The sequence below is a fragment of the Theobroma umbraticum genome, unplaced genomic scaffold, assembly GCF_002168275.2.
Source record: "Theobroma umbraticum cultivar Fairchild unplaced genomic scaffold, ASM216827v3 scaffold_86.0, whole genome shotgun sequence".
Classification (NCBI taxonomy): domain Eukaryota; kingdom Viridiplantae; phylum Streptophyta; class Magnoliopsida; order Malvales; family Malvaceae; genus Theobroma; species Theobroma umbraticum.
The window spans coordinates 7,033,720-7,033,940 of NW_018397263.1; positions in this window are offsets into that span (position 1 = coordinate 7,033,720).

Consider the following 221-nt stretch of genomic DNA (forward strand, 5'->3'; position numbering starts at 1 on the left):
GTGGATAAGAACCTTCCTAAAATATTTAGGACACATGATTTTGATCATGTAACCTTTTAAAACGATTTATGATAGATACACAAGTTATGAGGTTTCCTAAATTGGTTTAGGTTTCTAATTAAAGAAGCTTAATTAGAACTTAATAATAGAATTAACTCAAATATGATTTGAGCTAAGTAAATGACTTCATATGATCAATTCCTTTACTAAGTAAATTGTAA